Here is a 14,907-nt window from a genome sequence, read left to right as displayed (position 1 = left end):
AACTTGGTTCATCAACTCTGCTTACCTTTCTGTAAAAGTCACTGCGCACCGCTGTTACAGTCATTTGTCTTAATTGATGATAAATTTAACAGCTGCTCGGATTATTTTTTTACAGATAAACAGGGTTTTTTTGCAATCCCAAATGCACTTGATGTTTTGACTCGTGTATGCAGAGCAAAGAGCGCAAAAGGGGCTGACTGAAGTAAAGCATACACTGGAGGGTGTGCTGTGTAAGACACATAGCCCTTGCCTTTCAGTAGCCAGATGCATGTTGGAACAGTTAACAAATGGATGGATGCTTCACCGAGAAAATTAAATCCTTTTGTGGATAGCGCGCCCGATTTCCAGTTCCAGGATTTTCTGTGCCGGCCATGAAGACAACAATCATTGTGGGCATGAAGAAGAGACCTGACTGAACATTAAACCATGTAATTAATGGACAACCTCAACATCTTGGGTCCACAACCACCAAAACAATACTGTCTGAGGGCAGATTTCAGTGGTAGCATCCAACGTACAGCGGCTGACATTGCGGCTGCTACACGTGTAGCAAAATTCAAATAAGTGGACAATTTGGCTTTAAGGGGTTCCACTAAATCACCTAGCTGGCTCATTTTTTAACTACATTTTGCTTTTTGGTTTTCTTTGCAATGATTTATAGTCATATGTCTAGATAATTGTTTTAAATGGTTTCTAATTTAAAAACACCACCTACCCCCCGACCCATCCATCCCATATAGTCTTTCTTTGCTAGCTTTGCCCCTGCAGCTGCTGGGATGGGCTGATACAGCGGAGGAGAGACACTTTTACATGGAAAGATCAATCCTAACCTGATCGCCATTTACTGCATCAATCACAAGTTAGAACTTGTGGTCCAAGCGGGGTAAAAAAGGACGACGTGCTGCATATGACCCCTCCACAGGAAAGCTGAAAAAAAAGGGAAAAGCTTCCCCATTAAAGCAGATCGGCTTTGTGTGTAGCAGTCGATTTCTACTTCAGTAAAGCTGGACAGATATTCACAGATTCGAACTTTAGTTACAAAAGTGCCGTACTATTTATTTTTATACAGTTTTCTGGTTGATAGCACTTCGTGCTGTTGGATTTTGAGATAACCTCTTGTTAAATATTGAAGTTGGGATGTCTGGCCAAATGGCACTATGTGAAAGAGGGATTTATTTCTGGCATGTTAAAACAGCCTTTAACCTTTGACCCCCATGTGATTGCATCCTTCTGCAAGAGGAAAGGACAAACCATGAGACTGTGGATATTTCTCATATTAATTAAAAGCATTTAAAAGCATTTAAATGTTACTGCAAATGCAGTCGTTACATTTAATATCTGAACGTATTTAGCTGAAGCTTACTCAGCAGACTTTACGTAGACAGCAGCAATAAATAAGAAATAAAATAAGAGACTTCATTGTCTATATTTATTGGAAGTTAAAAGTGGCAAGGAAATATATGAGGGTGGTGCAGGACATATGAGAGAAAAATGACTCAGTGGTGAGGTGGGGGATGGGAGTGACAGATGTGTGGGGGTGGGATTACTGCATAGCCATGAAAACAAGGGTAACAGAAATTGGACTTTACCCATCTAGAGTTTGGTAAAGTCAGTAAAAGGGATGTGCCATTTCATGCCCAAAGAAACTGTCACAAGCCGAACAGGCAACGAAGGGAAAAATTCTGAAGAGCGCATCATTTTTTTTTTTTTTCATTCAATGACCCTGCTAAATTTGGCACAAGATATGAGAACGCATTGGATGATTTTATTATTGGCTGAATGTTGACTGCAAATGTGATTTACGGAGCCAAATTAAAAACAATGTTAAGAAAGTTAACTTCAACTTTTCCTCCAATTGTAATGATGAAATACTACTAATGTTGGTGCGTGTGAGTAAATACAAATGCATATATATGTGTGTGTATATGGCAATGGCATGCAGATAGATAGATAGATAGATAGATAGATAGATAGATAGATAGATAGATAGATAGATAGATAGATAGATAGATAGATAGATAGATAGATAGATAGATAGATAGATAGATAGATAGATACACACACATGCCATTGCCATATAATCCAAAGGAAGTCTAATTATGAGAGTGATAGCAGTAATTATAGTAAGAATCACCCTACTGGAAGACACTGGTAGCTGCAGAAATAAAATAAAGGTCAAAAGCTCCTCGGACAGAGGTTCTAGTCTGAGTACGTTTGAAGGTTTAGGTAGCACCATGATGAGGTTGGGGGGAAACTGGAGCACCAAAGTAAAGCTGTGGGAGAACTGGAGAGTGATGGGAGCGTTATCTGTAACTACTGTTGTTGTTGTAACCATTATTTTTCTGGCATTTGAATTACCCAAATACAGCGGTTATCCCACATATGGTCCACCCGTTAAAGGGGGACAGAGGGCCTCAGGGGCAAGAAGAAATAGACCTTGCAACGCTGGATTGTAAGATGTAAGTGATCTCTTTAAAAAGAGATCAAAGGGAGAATTGTGAGATTATTATACTATCTTATGCCACCTTATACTTCTAATCAAAGAATTGTTGAATCATTATACGGCTATAGGCCACATTATGCCTTGGATTAAATATTGTGAAATCATTGCACTGTTTTATGATGCATTATACTGCTGGTTTATAAGAAATACTGTTTTCAGAGAATCATGGCCTTATTTGTCTGATTAGAAAGAACAGAGCATACCGCACAGGAAGCTCACTGAGAGAGAAAGAATGTGGATGTTTAGGTTTTATGGAGGGGTGCTGAAGCTATAAGTATGTGAGAAACCGTCAGACACTTCGACATCTGGCAGACACCCTCCTGTCCACATCTCCTGTCTGGACGTTTATGCTCAAAGTGTTGTATGAAATAATGAGAATTGTATGGAATAAAGAGATTATTGATTGAGCATTTATACACCGAGTGTTGTTCTTCCTTCAGCCCAAAGATCAAAGAATTGGGATATTTAACAAAACCCAGGAGGCAATATGGCTGCTTGAAATAATTCTGAATTCACATTACTTACATGCAAAATAACCTTAGAGGGGAAAAAGACTTTTTTAGAGGTGTTAAGAGGCTTATCCGAGTTGAGGGAAGTGACCTTTATTAAGCCACAGGTTTCTTTACACTACGCACTACTTCTTCTGGAGATACGTGTCACAGGAAGATGACACAAATACTGCAGTTTTGACAAAGAAGTCCGGCGTCCTAGGCTGGTATAAGATTGCATTTTTAAACACTTTCAACCAGAGAGTCACAGACAACTTAACACTCCTTTAATATCAGACAGCCGCTGTTATTTTTGATGTGTTTCTTATATCTTGACGTGATAGCCTTGAAAATGTATCCAGTTTAAACATCTCAATAAGTCATCTGTGAGACATTTCTAAAAGGTACTTTTTTGTATTATTATTATTTCTGATGTTATTTTTAAACACTTAGATCAAACCGTAAAGATAAGTCATCAATCAAATTGTCAAATGTGAGAAAAAGCAAAAAAAAAAAAGATGGTCAACCGAGACTGGAAATGTGGAGATGTGGAAAAGCAATGCAAAGTCAATATTCACTTAAAAAATATTATATGAAGGCACTGACTTTGAAGTGGAGAAGAAAATGGTTTATTTCACAGCAGGGGGTGGTGGATCATTAGTCACTTTTTGGAGCAAATAGGACTGGGGACAACCTGGGGGTAAGTCCCCAGTGAGGAAGTCCCCCCAGGAGCAAGATAGCTTCCAAGCGTTTTTTTCTCTTTGCATTTTCACTGCCAACAGGAACACTGAAGAGGTGGAAAAAGCCAGACACAAGCTGGTAATGCAGCATCTTGTTGTGAGCTATTATTTTTTATCTAATCCCGTTTCAGACTCTCCATTTTCTCTCTGCATTGCTTCTCAGCATGTTGAGGGGAAACTGGTAGCCTGCTAAGATTTTCATATTTGTCAAAATTGTATTGTACTTTCTCTAGTTGGATACAACACTTTGGTTCTTTATTTTTTCAGTCATTCTGCTACAGATCTGTTCCAACTCGTTGGATGATTGTGCTGTCCTAACTGCCTTTCAAATAGATGGTCTCACATTTGACTCTTTGGTCTACAGAGGAGTTCGTGGTTGACTGAGTGCCTGCAAGGTGTCAAGGTCCCATGGCTGCAAAACAAGACCAAATCATCCACCTCCACCACCGTGCTCTTGTTGACAGTTAGTATGAGGTGTTTGTGCTGATATGCTGTGTTTGGTTTTCTTTGTTTTGGTTTCCTCTGTCCAGTGACCATTGTTCCAGAAGTCTTGTGGCTTGTTCAGATGCAGCTTTGCAAGCCTAATTCAAGAGAAAGGGCTTTCACCTGGCAACCCTTCCAAACAAACCTTGCTTGCTTGTCTTCTAATTTTTCTGTCACTAACTTCAACATCTAACATGCTAACTGAGGCCTGTTGAGTTTGAGATGTAGCTCTTGGGTTTTTTGCAGTTTCTCTGGGCACTGCACGGTCTGACCTAAGCATCAATTTGCTGGGTTGTCCGCTCCTGACTTTGTGTTAAGGGCCTCGAATGCTCCACAGCAGCAAACTGCCAGAACTTCAGTAAAGGTTTTATAGATGTGCTCACACTTGATGGTGATCAGTTACCCTTATGTCCCCTCTTAATTCCAATGGAAGCAGTAAGGGTGTACTTAATTTTTCAGACTTTAATTCATGCAAAAACTCTTTTCCACTCATTTGTAGCATTTTTGGTACCATATATCTTTGCATTTTATTTTTACGCTCATCCTCTTTTGTGTCACCTGTTATTTAATCCTAACACATCTTTTTTCAATATTTACAGAGGTTAATTGCTGCAGTGTAGACATTCTTGCTGTTATTGTGAAATTTTGTCAGGCCACAAACAAATATCTGAGATGTAAGATCCAAACTCTGACATCTGAAGTGAAGTCGACTCTGCTTATCAGCTACTCGAGCCAAGCTTTGTAGGCAGCCAGAGGGTGCCTAAGAGTTGCCCAAGGCTTTCTCAGCCAACCAGCTTTCCTTGCCACTGCTGTACAGCAGAGCCAAAACACACATCTCACGACTGCAGCCAACACAAAAACTGAAGAGAGCACAATCTAAACTGAGAGTAAAATACATTTTGATAGGTAGCAGATTAATGGGATCTTTGACATCCTTTTTGTTTCCTGTGTCCTCTTTTAGCCATCCTTTAGGATTATTATTACAGTTTGTCTATACAGTAGGAATTTAATTAATTCACAGTCGTACCCGCTGTGAGATAATCTCAGTAATCTCTTAGCAATATAAAGAATCTTAATTTCAGAAAGTCTGATTTGGCACAAAAAGTGAGATCATAAAAACCAAGTTATGGCAGCAACTCAAACCTGCAGTAGCTGTGAAAAATGAGCCGCAAGCTCCAGAACATGCTGGGACTCTTTCAGCACTGTGGGTGAGGCGTGAATGTGATTCGCATTATGACCGTGTAATTACATCAGTTGCTTGTCAATAAAAAACTTACAGGAAATAAGTTTTGGTTGCTACCAGGTACCTCTGTGCCCAATTACCTGAAATTCACATTTTTCCACAGTCTGTTCCCTGAGGTCCAAGTCTCATTCATTTTTAATTGGACTTGTAAGTTGCACTCTTTTGCTGAGTGCACAAAAATACCAGTAATTTTGCACCCGTATCCTTTGTTGTCCAATTAGAGATGGCCACAACATGGTTCATAATTATTTTATTAATATTGGTGAATCTCCCCTTATGTTTGCTGTTGCAGATTAGGAAGACATAATCCTTTCAAGGAGCACACACTGACAGTAAAGTAGTAATCTGCTGTTCTCACCTGATACCTGCAAAGAAAGTTAGGATCAGAGGTCACGGTCAGCTTGCCACTCATTTGGTGGTGTAAGGACACCACAGCTGAGCAGATATCAGCTGACAGAGAAGGCTGGAGTTGTGGTGAGAGGTCAGGGTCTCATCCTTCAGCCTGCTGCCAGAACTGGATGTAATTTATCACCACACAAAACTCTAATGTAACCAAGGTCTCCCTGTCTTTGAAAGAGCTTATGGGATCAGTGGGTGAATCACTGTAATAACCAAAGCTTCCATGTCATTCACAGTCTGGCTTGTTTGATGCAATTTTTATACCTATCCTAGGAGCATGGCACTACAGGGAAGAGCAATGTTGGGTTCAGACTGAAATATCTAAAAAAAAAGAAAAAGAAAAAATTCTATCAAAAGGTTTATAATTCCCACACAGTCCACCTTTCTGGGACTGTTAGTCTCCTAATTTTAAAATTTTTACTCTTGTGCCAGCATCAGGCTTACATTCACTATCATGTGAATACAATTGTCTAGCACTATCTTAATTTGTACCAACAAAATGAATAACAGCCTGATAACATGCTGAACTAAACCCTAGACCAGGGGTCCCCAATCCCAGTCCACGAGGGCCAGTGTCCCTGATCCATCACAGCTGATGTAAATGGATAAATTACCTTCTCAACAATTCTTGAAGTTCTCCAGAGGCCTGGTAATGAGCTAATCATTTGATTCAGGTGTGTTGACCAAGGTGAGATCTAAAACCTGCAGGGACACCAGCCCTCATGGACTGGGATTGGGGACCACTACCCTAGACAGAACAAAATAATATTAGTGCTGTCACTAATATTGAGTTTGAGTCATTAAAATGACGTTAACGGCATAACCGCATTAATGCGGTAAATCTCCGTTAGCGAGTTATCGCGGCCTGCCCCATGCGTAGGGCTGCACGGCGTCAAAGCATTAGCGCGTTTAGCTCGTTAACGCGTTAGCGCCATCTAGCCCCACACGCTGGGGGACACCAAAAACAAAACTGTAGATGCAAATCTCCATTGATCTGGGGCTCCATGCTAAAATCTCACCCTGTGGGGTCAAAATGATCACAACAACAGTGAGCAAAAATCCCAGAACCACACGGGGGACCTAGTGAATGACCTGCAGAGAGCTGGGACCAAAGCAACAAAGACTACCATCAGTAACACACTATGCCGCCAGGGACTCAAGCAGGGGGACACGCCTAGCACTGCAGGATTTAAGTTAGTACATGTCCGGGCTCATCTGAAGTTTGCTAGAGAGTATTTGGATGATCCAGAAGAGAATTGGGAGAATGTCATATGGTCAGATGAAACCAAAATAGAACTTTTTGGTAAAAACTCTACTCTACTTGTGTTTAGAGGAGAAAGAATGCTGACTTGCATCCAAAGAACACCATACCTACTGTGAAGCATGGGGGTGCAAACATCATGCTTTGGGGCTCTTTTTTTGCAAAGGGACCAGGAAGACTGATCCGTGTGAAGGAAAGAGTGAATGGGGCCATTTTGAGGGAAAACCTCCTTTCAATCAGCAAGGGCAATGAAGATCAATCATGGCTGGGTCTTTCAGCATGGCAATGATCACAAACACATCGCCCGGGTAACGAAGGAGTGGCTTCATAAGAAGCATTTCAAAGTCCTGGAGTGGCCTAGCCAGTCTCCAGATCTCGACCCCATAAAAAATCTTTGGAGGGAGTTGAAAGTCCGTGTTGCCCAGCAACAGACCCAAAACATCACTGCTCTGGCCCTCCTGTCATGTTCGGATCAAATCTGACCAATTTACAACTTAAAACACCAATAAATATTGTGTTTTACATCTGATTGCCTCAAGACCTTATGACATCCTCCACACTATGAACTTGAACATAGAAAAGTGATGAGCACCTCTTTCATTGAATTTTGAGTGTTTTAATCAACTTTGTTACATATGTCGTGTTTCGGGTCAAATGTGACCAATATAGGAAATGAATGGAAATACACCTGGCCTGTGACCCCCTGAATGGACCACTCAATATCCACTGAATGACCCACTGAACCACCCATTGAACCACCCATTGAACCATCCACTGAACGGAATTTGGTGTTCCATTCAGTGGGTGGTAAAAGCTGTTAATACTGACCGGTCAATTGTGATTGGAACACTAAAGTAAAGAGGTGAGGGTGCACACAACTGGAGGGCTAGAGGAGATCTTCATGGAGGAATAGGTCAAAATACCAGCACCTTGTGAAGACTTACAGAAAATGTTTGACCTCTGTCATTGCCAACAAAGGGTGTATAACAAAGAATTGAGATTAGCATTGAGATTATTTTTCCACCATAATTTGCAAATAAATTCTTTAACCCTTTAAGACCTACCATAGAACCCAAGTCCACCAGAGCTTATGTTATATTTTTACTTGCTATAGTACCATTTTTGGGAGCATTTCAAGCTGATATACATCAATATATTTCAGCTCGAGTGTGTGAATGTGTGGATGGATGGGTGGATGACTGGTTCTGTAAAGCCCAAATTTTAATAATATGTATGCATTAAGTGCATAGTAATTACATAAATTGCAAAAAAAGTGCAATAAACTACCAAAAAATTGAAAATCGTTTGTTTTTTTAACATATATTTCTAGTTAGAGAAATTTAAGAGGCAAACTGTAAATACAAAAAAGTTGCACAAAATAGTTTCCCACCACAGGAAATATATTTTGAGTGTCTTCATAGTTTTATTTTTGAAATACACCAATTTTTATATACTGCAGGAAAAACGAAAATAAATATTACAATGCAAATTTGCAAAAAAAAACAGCATATGCATCAAAATTAACTATTTCCAGCAGTGCAATTTGAGTCCTAAGCATCCCAGAAATGACACAGAAAGTCATAAAGTCAAACATAACTTTTAAAAACACCAGTATAGGCTCATAAGGCCCTGATGGTAAAAACTACAGTTCCGCGAAATGACGTCACTTTTGGTTTCAGGCAGGACATGGAGGACATGCGATAGTTCGCGCTGATGGACGTAGGAAGTGTTATGAACAGCTGATCAGATTGGCAAAGCATGTTTCTGGAATATTATGTTTTTGTTGCTGCAAGTGCTTTTATGCAATTTTTGCAAAGATATATATGGAAGGAAACTGACCTAGGACAAGCTGATGGCATAAGATGTAAGTACAACTCCTCCGGTTTCATGTGCAAAAAAAATTATTGCGCTAGCTTACGTGGTTGCAGTGCTACCTGGAATTAAAAATAGTTAAGCAAAATGGAGCATCCCCGCTCCGACCGGCTTTAAAGGGTTAAAAACCAGACAATGTAATTTTCTGGATGTTTTTTCTTATTTTGTCTCTCATAGTTGAGGTATACCTCAAAAAGGTATACTAAATGCTTTTTTGCTGAAATTGCTCTTTCCAATCTTTTGGTGAGTTGTGTAAATTATAACATCAGATTACTGTTCTTAGCTGACAAGAGTGGTGCTCAGTGTGATCTTGTGCTGCTGTGTTCAGAGATGCTCTTATGCCTACCTTGTTTGTAACAAGCCTATTCGATTTCCCGTTACCTTACATTCAGCTCGAAGCAGTTTGGCCATTCTCCGCTGACCTTTGACATCAACAAGATCTCTTCACAGAAAACTACCGCTCATTCATAGCTGGACTGGCCATCAGGCATACCGGGCATTTGCCAGGTGGGCCGATGATTTTTTTTTTTTGTAACGGCATGAACAATGTGAGTTGGTGGATATGCCAGATGTTGGCCAATGTGTAAAAATAACTCAGTTGTTTGGTGGTGGCTATGGCGGAGCTTCCACAGAGGCCAGCAGGTGGATGAGGGAAGGGGAGGCAGGAGGAGGAGAGACCCGAGGAGGCCGCCGGCCCAAGTGTCAGGTGAACTGAACTTCAGGTAAGAAGTTATGACCTGCAGTCTATCTGGGTCAGAAATAGACCAAGTTTAATTCAATTCAATTCAATTTTATTTATATAGCGCCAAATCACAACATAAGTCGCCTCAAGGCGCTTTATAGATACAGAGAAAAACCCAACAATCATATGACCCCCTATGAGCAAGCACTTTGGCGACAGTGAGAAGGAAAAACTCCCTTTTAACAGGAAGAAACCTCCAGTAGAACCAGGCTCAGGGAGGGGCGGGGCCATCTGCTGCGACCGGTTGGGGTGAGAGAAGGAAGACAGGATAAAAGACATGCTGTGGAAAAGAGACAGAGGTTAATAACAGATATGATTCAATGCAGAGAGGTCTGTTAATACATAGTGAGTGAGAAAGGTGACTGGAAAGGAAAAACTCAATGCATCATGGGAATCCCCCCGCAGCCTATGTCTATTGCAGCATAACTAAGGGAGGATTCAGGGTCACCTGATCCAGCCCTAACTATATGCTTTAGCAAAAAGGAAAGTTTTAAGCCTAATCTTGAAAGTAGAGATAGTGTCTGTCTCCTGAATCCAAACTGGAAGCTGGTTCCACAGAAGAGGGGCCTGAAAACTGAAGGCTCTCCCTCCCATTCTACTTTTAAATACTCTAGGAACAACAAGTAGGCCTGCAGAGCGAGAGTGAAGTGCTCTAATAGGGTGATATGGTACTACAAGGTCATTAAGATAAGATGGGGCCTGATTATTTAAGACCTTGTATGTGAGGAGCAGGATTTTGAATTCAATTCTGGATTTAACAGGAAGCCAATGAAGGGAAGCAAAAACAGGAGAAATATGCTCTCTCTTTCTAGTCCCTGTCAGCACTCTTGCTGCAGCATTTTGGATTAGCTGAAGGCTTTTCAGTGAGTTTTTTGGACATCCTGATAATAATGAATTACAGTAGTCCAGCCTGGAAGTAATAAATGCATGAACTAGTTTTTCAGCGTCACTCTGAGACAGGATATTTCTAATTTTAGAGATGTTGCGCAAATGGAAGAACGCAGTCTTACATATTTGTTTAATATGTGCATTGAAGGACATGTCCTCGTCAAAAATGACTCCAAGGTTCCTCACAGCGTTACTGGAGGCCAAGGTAATGCCATCCAGAGTAAGAATCTGCTTAGATACCATATTTCTAGGCTTTTCAGGGCCGAGTACAATAACCTCAGTTTTATCTGAATTAAGAAGCAGAAAGTTAGCGGCCATCCAGGTCTTTATGTCTTTAAGAAATTCCTGCAGTTTAACTAATTGGTGTGTGTTATCTGGCTTCATGGACAGATAGAGCTGGGTGTCATCTGCATAGCAGTGAAAATGTATGCTATGTCTTCTAATGATGCTGCCTAGGGGAAGCATGTATAATGTAAATAGAATTGGTCCTAGCACTGAACCCTGTGGAACTCCATAATTAACCTCAGTGTGTGAAGAGGACTCTCCATTTACATGCACAAATTGGAGTCTATTAGATAGATATGATACAAACCACTGCAGTGAAGTACCTGTAATACCTACAGCATGTTCTAATCGCTCTAATAGGATATTATGGTCGACAGTATCGAACGCTGCACTAAGGTCTAGCAGGACAAGCACAGAGATGAGTCCACTGTCAGAGGCCATAAGAAGATCATTTGTAACCTTCACTAAAGCTGTTTCTGTGCTGTGATGAGCTCTGAAACTGGTGTAGTTTAGGTGTAGTTTATTTTCGTTGTGCTGACTTTTCACAGTTAGAATATCTCGTACTGCGTACTAGCTACTATGACAGAGTTTCTATACAGCTGGGTGGGTGCTATGATGTTACTGATAGTGAACTTTATTTTATTCATAAGGTTAGTTAGTAGAGTTGCCAACCGTCCCGTAAAAAACGGAATCGTCCCATATTCAGAGACAATATTACGTGTTTGAGCTGAAAAGGAACACAGTTTGTCCCGGACTTCAGCTACAATGGAAAAAGACACAAAGCTGGAGTTATTCTGTGTTTACGCTGCACAGCTGCCTCTTCTTCTCTCATTCTCTCTCTCCTGTTGCCACTTCAATCATGAAACTGATCAATGATCAGCTGATCGGCTTTTCTCTCTTGTTTGTTTATCGCCCACTTTGCGCCAGAAAGAGGAAACCAGCGGATGTCGCGGTAAACAACAGCAGCACTTTTAAGCTTGATCAGCTGTTGTTAGAAGTTATTTCATATTAATTTCTAGTATCAGCTGATGTTTGCTGGAGCCACAGCTGTAAAGCTGCTGGTCATGATATCAGTTTGGATATGTGGTGAGAGGGAAACATGAAGATGAAACCAGGAGATGTCTTTACTGAATCATCAGAGCTGTGATGGAGAAACAGGTTTACCTTTTAGGTGACATGAATGAGTTGAAGGGAAGTTATGAACTGTTTCTGAGAGACAAATAACACCAGGATCCTTTTCTAAGTAGCTGACAGCTGGTAACTGTGCAGGGGCGGGTCTAGCAAAGTGTTGCCAGGGGTCCATGTAGGGCATTAACAGGGAAAGGAGGGGACAAAGAAATACTTTTCTTGCTTATTCTCATTTAAAATGTCTAACTTTTATTAAATAATTATTTGAATCTTACAACCAAAGTTTTTATCTGATGTAAAATGTATAGAAATCATACGTATACCAACTAGCTCGCTCATGACTGACGACCATGGGCGGCAAACCCCCGGTGCTTTAAAAAAAAAATTAATTTCGGGGGCGCACGCTGCCATGTCGTTTAATTTGTTCAAATCATATTTAGCCAATAAAATATGTGGTTTAGTTTCTGTGTGAACGGGATGGTGGAGTCCTCACGGCCAGCAAGCTCCACCAAACACACAAACAGGAGGGAGAGGAAGATCAGAGAAGCAGGTACAGAGCACAAGCAGCAGAGCAGTAAATATGGGGGTATTTTAAATACGAAGGCAGACTAGAGTCTGCAAGAGTCATATCAAACAGACTTTAACCCTCTGGGGTCGACGGACGCGCCGGTGTCATGCCAAACTAGGTATCCCCGACAGAATTAGTTTCCCCTGCGTCGGGAGCACACGCTGGACTTTCCAAATCACGGACAAACAGTATCCCACGTTGTTGATTTTTAGTTTACAAACACTTCTTATAATGACTAACTACTCCTGAAGTTTTTGAGATGTTAGCTCCTTATACAACGAAGTTATAGTGGGATACAAATAATATCAGGCTTATCCTGCCACAATTTGTTCCCCCTGTGTAAATCACGGACAAACAGTATCCCACATTGCTGTGTTTAGCGTGTTTGGAGGCTAGAGTTAGTGTGTTGTGTAGTTATTGTTTTGTATTGTGTGTCACTTATGCAGCTGAATGTCACATTTGCTCCAAAAAAGCCATCAAAGGCAGATTCCAGTGTAAACGCTGTTCCCATATGGAAAACAGGAGTGATACACCTCCTTTTGTCAGACCTGCAGGGTTTAGGCCTGTGCTGTTCTCTTCTGTCTTATACTGAACACAAACTATTTTTTGTGACTGGCACAAATACTTTGTATGCCTTCTTATTTGATGCAGAACACCTGATTGTTCTGTAAATAGATTTAAATGGTTATATAAAAAACGCCTAAGGCCTTGGCTGCATTTTTAGGTAAATAGTACCAAATAACTTTGTTTGCAAAACTTGTGCATGAACCTGAAGTTCCCAAATTGATATAAAAATTGTTAGTTTTCAAAAAGTGTGTCCTCCTGAATGGGATTATAAGCTAACAAGCAGCGCTGTGTGTTTGGCAGATGACAGGTCATGACGGACAGTCCAACTCTCATCCCACTCGTGCCACTTTTTGTTATAAATGTTGTCATAAGTGTGCTACATTGGTTGTGTATCAAAATTACTTAAAAGAAATCTGACAAAACCATGAGAAATTATCTGGAATAACTAATTTTAACATCTTCTTTCTTAAGGCTGTATTTTTAGCAACAACACTTTTTTTAACAACACAATTTTGTTTTAAAAACAAAATGGTAGGTTTATAAATGAGACTGAGTCTTATTTGATTTCCATGTTTTAGGTCTCAAACATAGTCCAGCATCGATGAACCATCAGTTTGGAAGGGTTACCGATATTTGTTCGTGACAACGAGACCAAACTCTTCTTAACATGTCTGGTGAGTATGCAAATCTACTCAATCTTCAGTTTTGGTTTACAGAGACTTATATGTACTGTTGTTAATTTTGCATAGGATACAGATCCAGTTGAGAGGGCAACCCAAGGTGTTAAAGTGGGCATCCTCACTGTTCTGGAGGACTGCGTAGGACCCAACTCGCAGTCCACAGGGGTCAACACTGCCATTGTTTTCGAAGAGGACATTATTCTTGATGATCTGCCAGACCTTCCCACTGCCTTTGCCTACCTGTTTGGCCTACTTTATGGGCTCAACATGGAGTTTCCCAAAGAACTCAAGTACACATTTGTTTGCTGTATGGAAACCAGATAGAAGAGTTCACATCCTGCCATCCGATGTTTTGAATCTGTTTGTTAGTGACTATCAATCAAGATAGGTTTGATATTCTGTCTGACAATACCACACCTTTAAAATTGGATGAGTAACACTTATTACAAAAATGTGACATTTTTGTTTTGTTTTTGGAAAAGGACTTTGTGGCTGAATGTTTTCAGTATGTTAAAAATGGCTCATCTCAAAACATTGTCAATGGGCAGTTGTGTTTGAACACAATAAAGTTATTTGAAAATCAACATTGTGTAAACCTTCATTAATACAACAGGGAGCACCTTATGAAAACTATAAAGGATACTTTTTCTAAACTTAAGGAATTTGGCAAAACAAAAAAAATATGTTGTGTAAACTTTAGGAATTACATTGCTGAAACAATAAAATATGAGTTAAGAAAAAGCAGTTATTAATCTTGTAAACACAAAAACATTAGTTGAAGCAACTTTTCTCCTAAACTTGAAATTATAAGTTATCCATCAGAACCTAAAAACATAAATGCAGTGCCTTGAGTTTTTAATTTTTTGCAACATTTTTTGTTTTTTTACAGTGAACAAACGCAGCAGAGAGGTCGAGTACAGTGAATCATATTAACTCAGATCATGATTATTTACAGTTTTAAGGGGTTTTTTGCTTTTTCTGACCATACATGAACAGGACACTATTCCTGGGAGACTGCAGTGATGCCAACTCCTGTTCAAATGAAATAACTCGATTTTTT

General features: G+C 40.2%; 1 long non-coding RNA gene across 1 annotated transcript; it reads left to right on the top strand.

Annotated features, from left to right (window-relative positions):
- The first annotated feature begins 3,695 nt into the window (after nucleotides 1-3,695).
- LOC146642340 (uncharacterized) lies at nucleotides 3,696-14,388 on the top strand. The gene is made up of 5 exons (XR_014909783.1): nucleotides 3,696-3,810; nucleotides 4,096-4,194; nucleotides 9,382-9,711; nucleotides 13,746-13,841; nucleotides 13,917-14,388. It is a non-coding gene; the product is annotated as an uncharacterized LOC146642340 (long non-coding RNA).
- The last annotated feature ends 519 nt before the right edge of the window (nucleotides 14,389-14,907 follow it).

Source organism: Rhamphochromis longiceps, linkage group LG23 (assembly GCF_057381845.1).
Source record: "Rhamphochromis longiceps isolate RC_006_pf linkage group LG23, R_longiceps_female_GT1.1, whole genome shotgun sequence".
Taxonomy (NCBI): domain Eukaryota; kingdom Metazoa; phylum Chordata; class Actinopteri; order Cichliformes; family Cichlidae; genus Rhamphochromis; species Rhamphochromis longiceps.
The sequence above is the reverse complement of the archived record's forward strand: the minus strand, read 5'-3'. Positions and strand labels throughout refer to the sequence as shown.